Source organism: Channa argus, chromosome 16, assembly GCF_033026475.1.
Source record: "Channa argus isolate prfri chromosome 16, Channa argus male v1.0, whole genome shotgun sequence".
NCBI lineage: Eukaryota > Metazoa > Chordata > Actinopteri > Anabantiformes > Channidae > Channa > Channa argus.
In genome coordinates this window covers 11,652,529-11,664,676 of record NC_090212.1, presented here as the reverse complement: position 1 = coordinate 11,664,676, position 12,148 = coordinate 11,652,529, and positions in this window count along the sequence as shown.

Here is a 12,148-nt window from a genome sequence, read left to right as displayed (position 1 = left end):
CAAAGACCCTACAATGTAAAAAAAAACAACTTAATAGTGGATGTTAAGTTTTTTAATCTGGGACCTTAGTAATGTTTGCCCTGAATAACATCTCTGGAAGACATTGAAATTAAAAATCAAAGATGACACAGGACTTCACTTCATCTGTGCTGTGAACTGTGCTGTGATAGATTTCAGTAAAACAGAAGTGCCTTATTTGGTAGCTGACATTAGTTTCAAACAAATGGACTTGGACGATATATTAATTTTGAAGAAGACAGATGGATGGGGCAAATAGCAGTGAGCAACCAGAAGCAACATGACATTGCAGAATAAACCACCTGGCTTTCCTTTCCATATACATGTACTGTATATGATGTCATTTTTAATACATTATGCTAAATACTGACAGGAATAAAAGATTCACATTAAAAACCCTGTTATTTTTGTGCAGGATGACTGGCTGGTCCAGAGGAGGACGTACAGTATATATGACCAGCAGCAAAAAGAAATAAAAGTCTGTGTGAGGTAATGGAGACAAAATTTCAGTGGCAAAAAAAGAGAGGTGGAGACGGAGAGAATACATCAGGCCATGGCTGTGTCTGAGGCTCAGTGTGGAGATAAATGTCAATTCTAACCCTCTGCTGGCCTATACAGTGCAAATGGAGCAACTGCTCTCCTCTTATCATCAGCTGCGCACACACACACCCTCTCGCTCTAGAACAATTAGCTTTATGGTGGCTCAGAGCCTGTGAAATGTCATTCTGCCAGGTAAACTAGCTATTATATCACAAAGGCTGCAGCTGAGTCAATTATACAGCATAGGGAAGAGGGTAAAGAGCAGGAGAGGAATAGAGGGGCCAAAGAACTGGAGCAATGAGTTTACAAGTTCATCAAAGGAGAGGAAAGATGGGTCAGAAGTGAGAGAAGCCAGGAGGAAGGATGGAAGAGAAACAGAAACAGAGGTGGAAATATGTAGTTCAGTAGGTTGTCAGAGGTATGCTAATGTGGCATTTGCATCAGATTAGATATCAACATCAAAAGAAATAAGACACAAATTTAGTTTCAAATGCTCTTTGAGTATTTGCTTGTTAATTTGCTATGTACTAGTAGTATTGTAAACAACTGTAGCTGGGGTAGTTAAACAAACATACAATCAAGAAAGCAGTTAATGGTAATAGGAGAGTAGGTTGATTTGGGAATTCAATTGTCTTATTCTATACAAAATTATATCTGCAAATTATCAGCTGCATTGTAACTATAGGTGCCAAATAATTGAAGCATACAGTAGTTAGATTGTAAATAAGAGGGGACATTTTCTAAGGAAAGTACAAGTATCTTACAAAATTATACTGTAAATGTATGGTGTGAACCCTTTAAAACGTTTTCTATTTTTGCATTAATATGATATGAGACATGACAAGGGAAATTACAATAATTTGTTCAATGCAATGACAATCGGGGAAGAGTCTGGGAGGCCTTGACTTTTAAGAGATAATAGGGTTTTAATCAAGTCTGTCCTTGCAGATACAGCTTTGAAATAGTGTGGCATGGCTTGGACAAGGAGGATTTCTGAAAACCTTAGAAGGTTAGCTGAAAAGGGTTACAAAAGAATTTCATTACATCTGGACCAGGAGAGATTGACATCATTAATGAAGTCATGAATTGCAAGCTGCAGCTCTTCAGATTTAGTTTTACCAAAAAGATAGTTAAAAAAAAAAAAAGAACTTGTTTTTGAATTTCTTGGAATAGACAAGACAATGAAGGACTTATAGTAAGTGTAGGCTGGTGTTAAGAAGCCAACCAACATGCCAGTTTCACATACTACTACTACATACTTTATTTAGGTTTAGGCATGTTTATGCAGTAATACAGAAACTTTAAAGGGGCTCACAAACTTTCAAGCACTACTGTCCTTAAATTACATTCCACTGCTGAAAACTAGTGTGTCAACATCTGCTCTGTTCTTTACATGTCACAGCATCTCAACACACATTGCAGTGACAACATAAGGGCAGCACGAATCAAAAAATTAAGCAACTCAGCTTGTCACAGATGCTGTCCTCTCTGCAGAGTGACCAGATGGAGCTTGATGCTCAGGGCACACAAAGGTGGCCCCATGAGGGGACCCTCCCATCCTCACCCCTTCAACCCTCCTCACCCCTGAACTGGGGCTCTGGCTGGGCAAAGGGACCCATTCTCTGCCTCTTGCCTGCTGTGGAGGCCAGTTTTCTCCCCAGATCCCCCCTCCCATCTACCCCTTCCCTCCTGCAGTGGACAGTGCCCAAATGCCAGCACGTCCCACCTGGGCCTAGCCAAGCCTGTCCCTACTGTCGGGGGCAGGCGTGACATGCTGCACCAAGAGCACTCACCCCTGACGGGAACACAATGGCCCAAGGACTGGCTGGCTGACTGAGCTAGGTACAGATAATTCTGTTAATCGTGCAGAGTAGCAAACAGCTTCCCAGAACAATAAGAAACCGACAGAGCAGTGATTGGAAAATATCTCCCACCACCACTATACACACACACACAGACACACATTAACATACACAACACATTCACTCTGATGTGCATAAAAACATCCACACACATACATGTGCGCACACTTTAATATGGAAAATTTCATCTGAGCTTGTGGCTACCTTGCAGCCCAAGGTGTTCCTGCATGATAGAGATGTGGGGAAAAAAGGAGATTTCTACCTTTTTTCATCCAGAGGAGTGTAAATCACCAGAAATCCTTAAGCCTTTTCTCTCCTATAGTTTAAGTTGTGGAACAATGAACGCACATTGCTCTGAAATTCTGAATTTATTTTTACTCTGTCTGGTTGCTGAAAGATATACACAATACATTGTAAAACCAGATAAACTTGTTCATAACAATAGTTAATATGCAGTGGGTGCCCCACTGCAGAAATGTAGCATATCCTTTGTGATGCAGTATGCTTAATGTGCAATATCTACTTGTTGTGAAATTTTACAACACTGTATTATAACTGGTGATACAGAGAAAGTACGTATGTGGCTCTGAATCGCCTGGGGAAAAAAGCAAGATACAGGTAAACAGCTTCTGGTTGTCTGTGACATGCTGACAAGCTGTACTTTTCATTAAACGCAGGCCAAACAATCATGGTATTAAGCACTGTAAAGAAACAAAGCCTGATATTTCTCTTGTACCTAGTTAATGGTAATTATGGTAAAGGAATTTGGACCTGTTAGTACTGGTACACACCATACTATGGCTCACATACATTAGAGCTTATGAATGGCTAATACCATGGCTATTGTTTAAAAATGGTCACTGCATTTTGTTAAGTTCTGTAACCATTAAAGTTTTTAACTGTAAAAGTAAAAATCTGTAAGATGATAACTATGTTAGAGTTAAAATGAATTTCTTGTCATCGTGCAGCATTAAAGACTAGAATTATGTTTGTTAACTTTATGTACTGGTGCTTGTTATGGATTACTTTTGTCACTGACGTGTCGTGTGTCGTGTGTCATGTCTTGTGATGTGTATTATATGTCAACTGTAGAATTTGCCTCCCTTGGGTTTTTAACAAACAGTCATTATCTAGGAGTCCATGATCCTCAAAGTGCTGGCTGTGGTAAGCTAAAAGGTTTCTGGGCTTGGTTGTGTTCTATAAATGTCAAAGTTTTAATAATTATTTAAATGATTGACTTTTATATAGTTAAACTAAAGAATATGAAATAGTTTAATTAAAGAATTTAAGAAGTAATCCTCACTTTTGTAGCCCGTTTCCCCTCTTCCAAAATTAAAAATCTGTTCTAATGTGCCTTTACAGACAAGTTTTAAATCCAAGTACAGTATCTGCACTGTGATTAAATTGAAGTGGAGTGATACTGATTCAATTATGGACCTTCACAGTTAACCAAATTCTCAATGTGAAAATTGCACAGCGTTTGCAGAAAGTTTCTATTCAGATAAACAACACTTACTGCATTGTATTTATAAAGTTTTCTATGAGACTCATTGCCATACAGTCAGGCTGCCGTAGCCAATTACTGCTGCTAGCTGCTCAGATGTCGTCAAATTGAGTGGCAGCCTCCCCAGCTTGCCTACATCTGGGGTGTGAGGGGTATGTGTTGCAAACAGTCACACGTCCCAAAAATCCACTCTGTTTATCACCTGCTGACATTCATATTCATGTCACTATGCCTCTCTGGTCTGAGACGGGATTCAGTTAGTTCACTGACCAGTGAGGTTTTAATCCTGTCTACAAACTTCTAAAACCATCTGACAGCTTTTACTAAAAATGTGATTCTCGTCTTCTTATGAGATCTTTACACTGAGAGAAAAACAGAACAAAACAGAATGTTCTTATAAAAACTGAAAACTGTGAAAGAAACATAGAAAAATGTCCAACATTGTGTGCATTGTGTACACAAACATACTTAGAACTGTCCTCAAATGTTATATTCTATTTGTCTCTTATTTTTATGATATTTATTTTTTGATATTTAACAACTTATTTAGCTCCAAAATCCACGAGCATTAACCTTTGTGATGGGATTTGGCCTATGTCTATGTGTGTGTTTACTCATGTGTCTGTGTGTTGCTGTCTGTGAATCACAGGGGGCTTCTCTTTGGCTCAGATTTTGGCAGCCCTATGTACTCTGCCATGCATATGGAAACATGCAGGAGTGGGCCTGGAATCAAGGTCAGGCCTGGAAAACGATGTAGCAACACACTTAAGACCCGACTTTCTGCTGAGTTTGGCATTGTGCTACCTGTCCCTCGAGGCCAGAGCCAGGAGTCTCCAATCATGCTTATCCAGACCAACCTGTAATGAGCTGCTGGAAGACAGTCCTACTTAGGGACAACGTTTGGAGATTCTTGGCATGCTAGCTCTGTTGAAGAGACTACATGGTCTTTTGGCACAAACATAAGGCCTACTTCAACCTCCCATAGATTAAATGTTACTTAGAAGAAAGCCTCCATTCTTTCAAGAATGAAGCCTTTCTGCAAATACTGTATAATCCAAAAACTGAATATAAAATGTTTCTCCCACAGAAAACATAGCAAATCCAGAAACGTATAAAGATATAAATCGACCACTGCAACATCACAATCACGTTCAAAGATTCTCGTTTTAATTCTTCAAGATGTCAAGGGGGCAAAGGCAGAAAGTACAAAGAAATGGAGATCAGCGAGCCCCCATAACACTTTTGTGCTGACCTTAAAAAGAGCGGCGCACTGTGCAAACATCTGGTCCATCAGCTGGATCCTATGCATCAGCGGGCACAGGGACACACTGGGACAGGTTGGCGGCTGCCTTTGACAGCAACAGTTAATTTCCAACATAATCAATTTATGTGCAGCTCCATAATAACCATCTGTGTTCTGCACGAGGAGGACAGTGCTGAGGAACAGTAAAGCACTGGCTGCTTCTCCTCTGCATGAGCAACGCCAGGAGCAAAAGGGAGGACAAGCAAGTTGAGGACGTGAAAGAAAGGGGGACAAGGACTTGAGGATTTGCTTGATCGAATAGACGGTGGAAAAATATAAAGATGTGAGTGAAAATGTAAATGTGAGGCAGTAGTAGAGGGGAAAGGCACCAGTAGTGATGTTCCAGAAAAGCAAAACTTACGATAGGTAACGATGTAAGTACTGTAAGTAAGAAGAATGAGAGGAAAGTATGGACTGTTGATGATGACAATAAGGTCAAAAAGTAAAAAACAAGTACAGAGAGGAAGAGAACAGATGATTTAAAATATGGTTAAAGTCAATAAGGTCAAGAGAATTTAAAAAAAAAAAATTCTATTCATTATTTCTTTTCAATATGGGATGCAAATGCACTGAATGAAGTGAGTCTATTCCACATTCCCCCGGTGTAAATTTGGTTTCTCTACAAGGTTAGCTCCCTTGGCACTTGAAGCCCACTGCATCCTCATCCACCTCCAATGTCAAAATTTGCCAGGGAAGGTGTCACTCAGGCGATTACTGAATCACCTTAGTGAGCCAATTACACTGTGCGCTGTCAAGGCCAATAGCAAACAGTGCCTCACACACAGACACCCACAGCTTGGCTAGTGCAAAGCAAAACATGAAAACGGAATTACGCTATGGTGACCCCTCACCCCACTACATGCAATTTTCATAAAAGTAATCAGCATGATGTGCTAGCTTCTGCAGATAACTTCTGACTTGTTTGACCTCAAAAGAAATATTTTTTGAAGGGTGAAAAACACACTGGAACAAAAATACTAATAGTTCATTTTAGTATGCAATCATACAATAGTAGCATAGAGATCCGATATACAACATCATTAGGATGCTAAAAATGACCACTGCTTGGGATTTTTGTGATACTGGACGTGCCATTTATGTTCGGAGGCACTTAACTTTCTCATTTTATACACCATTATGACTGAACTGAATGTAGTGGTAAACCTTACTCAATATAGTCCATCCAACCTGTCATGCATTATACATGTGCTGTGTGAATGTCCATGTGTCCCTGTGCATCCTCTGTTGTCCTAATTGACATGCAGTGGGCCTAGCAGCTGTGAAGCTTTCTGTGCATGCACATTTGTTAAGAAGTGTGTGTGTGGTGTGTGTATAGCTTTCAGTAAAGCCCCTGCATACTCTAGGCCACCTGGACATAATGGCCTTCAGCTGCCACCATCACCACCAATACAAGCAGCAGCAGAGAGCTGAGTTAGGGACTCATTTCTAACACATGCACTCATTTTCTTTTTATCACACATGGACATGTACTAGTGTTCATTTGGTGGTGTGCAAGAGCAGAATAGAAAATGCATACAAAAATAGTGTACATGTAAAAAAAAAAAAAAAAAAAAATGTCACAGTCCAGTGAAACATCCCGTGTCTTGAGACAGTATACTTTAGCTGTGTGATGTTAACACACAGGTGTATGTACTGCACAGGTTAGATGCTACTTTGCTTTTAGAATTTTTTTTTACCATTGGTGTTTTTTGAAGAGCTCTGTGGCAATATGTTTATTTGTGTGACTTCATATACTGTATGTCCTTCATATACTGTATGTTGTTCGTAGTACGTGATGTACTGTATGTGTATGCATGTTTTCATTTTTATTTCAATTTCCCTTTTTCTGATTTTCAAGTCTTGATTCTATATTTTTTCCTATATCAGAAGTCTTTGATTCTGTCCTGCTTCTTAATTCTTCATGGAACTCCAGCATTTCAAAGAGTTCTTTCTCTCTCCCCTCCCCCTTCCCAGGCAGGGTGCTGGCCAAGTCTGGGAGAGGGACTGCCCATCAGAGGTTGGCTGCTATCAGCAGGGGGCCGCATGTCTCCAATTCAGGTCAGCCTTGGCTACAGACGGAGACTTTAAAGCAAGCCACAACGCGTCCTGTGATCCCAGTAAGCACGCTTGTTAGTGGAATTGATAACGGACCCATACACCTGGGTCCTCTGAAGTTGGCATGGCATTTTAAAAGGGGGAAGACAGGGAGCCAGGGCAGCCAGATACCGCATGCAAACGTGTCAAACCAAGACAGGAAGGGATGGGGGGAAAAGGTCTTTTTGGCATGTGACGAAACAGAATATGTTGAGGGAGCGACCTAGAACATTGTGGAATTATGTACAAATACAGGGCATATGGCATGGAATCATTCTGAGAATCCTAAATTTGTTTTGGCTCTATCGTGTTACCCCCTGTAATTTTCTTACAGAAAGTTTGAGTATTATGTAAAACACATGCACACATATGTGAGTCATGTTACATTTTTATGTTGAATTCAAATGGCAAGTTGTTCTAGTGCAAATCTATATAGAATGTGTGTGTGTTTTAGAGGCAGTGGTGCAGCTGATACAGTATGTCCTAGCAAACATCGGTAACCCAAGCGTCATGCTCAGATGCCACATTTATGATAATCAGAGTATAATTCATTTATTGGGTCTACCTTTGCCATGTGTTGACCCCACGGCCATGTTGCCAGCTCACATCTGGCTCCATGGTGCGCCGCTCAGTCCTGGATGGGATTTGCCCCTGGTGATGGGGCATCTGGGAGGCCAGATGAAGCTGAGGCTTGATGAGTGCTTTGTCTATTATGAATATGGGACTTTATGGAGACATTGACAGCTGCACATTGACACTCTCCAGAGTAGAAGGCCTACTTCAGCAGTTGTTCTGTTGTTTAGAACACAGAGAACAAACACAGTGCTGTGAGTATGAGCTGGATTCCCTGTTAGCTAATGCAGGTTCTAAGTGAAACCCTAAGACAAAAGAGGCAGAAGAGAATATAGTTTTTGGGAAACCTTGTTTACTTAGCCAGACGATAAGCCCAGTGTTCACAGGATTGATATTTAAGCAGTGGGGAAAATCCTTTAGTCCCATGAAAAAAAATATGAAGAAAATATTTTACCCTACCTAACATCAGACATTACTGCTGCTAACCAGTGTCTGCATGAATAAGATGCACCCACCAGTATCAATGCATTTTTCTAAAAATTATACCAACATCCAAAATGATGCTGCAACTGAATGAACCTATGAGCACATGTTGTATGCCCTGACACTCTTAAGTGATAGGTTCTGGGTCGGAGCGATGGATGGAGAGAGCTTGACGATGAACGCAAATGAAAGATCCTGCACCGACATGAGACATCTAGCTGCAGACCAGGCAAGTCGAGCTGATGTTCTCCAACCTTCCCTCCTGCCCGCCATTTGTGAAGGATTTGGGGATTTCATAATTTCCTGTTCTTTCTGAAAGGGGGATGGCAGCACCTGGTCCACACAGCTGTACTTCATTTAGAGAGCAATTTGAAAAGAGCGAGGGGGAGAGGAGAGGAGCGGAGCAGCCTTGTCATTAAGGGCTCCAGAATGGCCTCCGTTTGTTAGACACATGGCACAGAGTTAATGCTGCTGAATGGGGAATAGGCGCTGTTGATGCTCACAAATTTCTCATAAGTGCTACGACATCTGAAAAAGCCACTCCAAGAGCGAGGAGGGGGGAAAATTCAAAATTTCCTTATCAAAGAGGGTTTTTTTGTAGGTAATTGACAGCTGCGGCTAGGATGTAAGCATGTGTTTCTGTCTGTTAAGATGGATATTCTATTTGTGTACCAATTCATCTTTCATACACCTTGAAGTTTGTTGTGTACGCAGGTGATGGCAGTGCTGGAGTTTGTATCAATGAGTTGACAATGAGAATAATAACCAGATAGTTGGTAAACTAAGGTGATGCAAAGGTTTGTTGTGCGGATGCGCAGCTGCCTCGCCTCTTCAGAGTTGATCTAATTGATTTTGACGTGCATGTGCAGGGGAGAAAAAAAAATAGTGAGGCGGGATCAAAGGCAAACGCTTTATTGCCACATCACAGGCCCCTGCTGCATTTTGAATTCTAGCAATCTGTCCAAACAGTCAGATAAAATCCTTCGATGAAGAGATGCGGTTCTCTCTCTCTCACTCTACATCTCCTCTTACTCTCCCTCTCGTGCTCTCTCACTCGCTACCTCTCGTGTATCCTCTGCTCTTCCTCTCCTTTAGAGCAAATCTCAAGTGGTAATAAGTGATGCAAAAGAGCCACAAGGGCAGTATGAAAACACTGAAGCTCAAAGGTAAAAACAACTTCTACAATAACTTGTCAGAGACATGACAGATGTTAAAGAACTAAAACAGGAGGAGGTAAATTACACTTACAGAAACTGCCATGGATACCAAGCGTTACTTTGTATGGCAGGATATGGATCTCTGGCTGTCTTGGAGCTATGAGAAGAGAAAGTCATCAGTGTTTGATCGCTTTGTTTGAGGACAGCACGTGACATGTAACACCAAGAAGCAGCAATATCATTTTCATTTTATTTAAAAATAGATAATACTGTAGCTACTATGACTGGATTCGCAGCAAAATCTCTCAAAAGGTATATTGGCTTTGCTCACTCATTCTAGCAGAACATTTCTTACCTTTCCTCTAAAAAGGTGGAAAAGTCAAGATGATTTCTTGTTGGTCATCACTGCAATTCCACATTGGCTATGACTATGTGAAATGTACAAATGTATTTTGCTTGGTGTACTAATCTACTAAATCTACTAATTACTACAATTTATTTTAAAAAGTGCACTTGGGTTGTGCACCAAGTGTGCACTAGCATTGAACAAGGATTATAAAATAGAACAAGAATAGAATTAGTTTTCTGTAGCTAGCTGAGACTGTGCTTAGTACTCATAACTAATGGGATGTTAGTGTGTGAAGTGAAAATGTGTGTCTACGTCTGTGGACAGTGTAATAACAGAACCACAGTTGGCCTAACCATGCTGAGCGTAAAATGCGAGCTACAATGAGAAGACACACACACACACACACACACACCTGCCAGGTGTGTGAGGAGGCTGTGTGATATGGTGCCGGGCTCCGACAACCAACCGGTCTCTGAAAGCTGTGCTTCACAAATGAGTCAGAAGAAAATTCTGTGGTCACAAGCCCACCAGTAAAGAATGTCTACATTGGGCCGAGCCATCCTCTGCGTCAGATACATATTGTATAATAGTTGCATTCGTTGATAAACACATACTGTAACAATGATGGATTCCTCAGCAAGAACTGGAACCAAGAAGCTCCTTGACAAAAAAAACAACAACTTGATGAGATCTGTATGAAAACTTGTGAGTGGGCTCTGCTGTTTGTCAAGTGTGCCTTTGGCAGGGCAGTGGTGGTAGTGATGGCTGTGGGTGGTGGTGGGAGTGGAGGGGGTCAGGGGGGCTCTTGGCTGCTCTCCTCCCTCCTGTCAGCCCCCTCTCTCGGCCAGGCAGGCAGGCTGTGTTGGGCGGCCCGGCTCCTCGGTAGCAGATGCGAGACCTCATGTCAGAGGCAGGCAGTGGCCCGGCGGAGTGCCGCTCGTGCTCATACCTCATTGAGCCATCTCCCCTAGCAGATGGCGCGCTGCTGCGGGCGCTCCTCTCCCCGATAATTACCAGGCCTCGCCACAGATGGAAATGTCAGTCAGCCTCACAGGTCCTGGTTCCTGCCACTGCCTTCGTCCGCGGCCCCTCTACCTAGGCTGGGTGCTGCCAACACTCACCATGTGTTCTGTGACTGCTGACTAGGCAGGCAACAAAAGAGAAATCCGCCCACATGAATATTCATACAGGGATGTTAGGTGGCTAGCAGAAGACCAGACTGGGCACCAGCAAATAGTTGGCCAGGTGCAGGTTGTGACATCGATTTCTAATGTCTTTCCGTCTTCCATACCTATACCGTATCACGGTTCATAACACCATGTAGCGAAACTTTGCCTTGATCAATCTTGTGCACATTTGAAAATGAAAGGTGAAATTGTTCCTACTGTTTGGTACAGTTGTGGAATGACATATTTAGGAGATTAGGATAACTGTGTTTGCAAAATGGATTAATTCTAGCAGATGCCAGGACTAACCCCCACTTATCTGTGATAAGGTGACCAGATGTCTCAGCTTGGCAAAGGCAACACTCTCCGAGTTTTATTACTCGGCGCCAAAGTATCCCCCGAGAAATTTCTCTGTGCATTCACAGATAATCTACCTTCGCAGAGAACAAGGCGACAGGGTTTTGCCTCTTTGTGTATTTGTCCATGTAAGACTTTATGTGTCTACGTTGCCTGGTTGTGGAAAGCTCAAGAAGATGAAATTAAGTAAATACCTTTGTGCCTGTGCTAACATGGCTGGGGGGAAAAATAAATAAAAAAATCAGAGAAAGTGAGCAGTGGATTACTGGGAATAAGACTCTGGTGTATATGTCTTATAATGAGGTTTCCCAATAGAAAATTTCAAAGAAATAATTTACAAACACCTAAAATGAGTTTTGGCCTGTTTGTATTTCATTAGGAATCTCCTCTGGCTTGGAATGTGTGTATGTGTACTGTAAGTCAGAGAGAGAGAAATCTCTCAAATATTGTATACTTGAATGAATAATTATGATTAAATGAATGACACATAGTTAAAAGAAAAAAAATTCCGTTCTTGTTGGCAACTGAAAGAGCATAAAATTCATGACCACTGATCACCTGTGTTGGCTATAATTGCATGTCCTATTCAAACAATAACAAAGTTATTTCCATTATGTTAATTTACACTCTGAGATGTGTTTCTCTCAGCATTATTTCAAATATACTTCAATCTAGGGTGCACCATATAACCACAATGCCGTTTGCAGGTCAAAGAATCCCCACAACAATAAAAGCTGGCAGT